Below are 498 nucleotides of genomic sequence, written 5' to 3' on the forward strand. Positions count from 1 at the left end.
CATTGAACTTTTTTTAAACTGCCAGTTTTTCTAATTTTTGTTTCGTTTTTGCACAATATCTTGGCTAACCTGTGTTCGCTCAGTTACAGTCATTCACCCAATAAAGTTAAACACGTTTTTATGTTTTTTTTTACCGTACTTGCATCGTACAAAAAAATTTTCATTATGGGATCAAAAAAAATGGATAAGCTAAGGAAGGGAAATTTTATTACCAAAAATCCGCGAGGAAACTTTCGACGCGGTAGTCTGATTGTGCTTTTTTGATAAAAAATCGAAGAAACAAAATTTAAAAAAGAATAACATGCATAAAACAACATTAAAGGGGTTGGCTAGAAAATTAAAACATTTTTATATTCTATTTTTGAAGGCGGGAGAAAAGGGAAAATGCATAATTGAAAGGAAAAAACGAATGAAAGCAAACAAGACACACGCCCACACATTTCAAACCCCTACACTAAACTAACACACCCCCACAATCACCCCGAGCGCGCGCGCACG

The sequence above is a fragment of the Penaeus monodon genome, chromosome 25 (assembly GCF_015228065.2).
Source record: "Penaeus monodon isolate SGIC_2016 chromosome 25, NSTDA_Pmon_1, whole genome shotgun sequence".
Classification (NCBI taxonomy): domain Eukaryota; kingdom Metazoa; phylum Arthropoda; class Malacostraca; order Decapoda; family Penaeidae; genus Penaeus; species Penaeus monodon.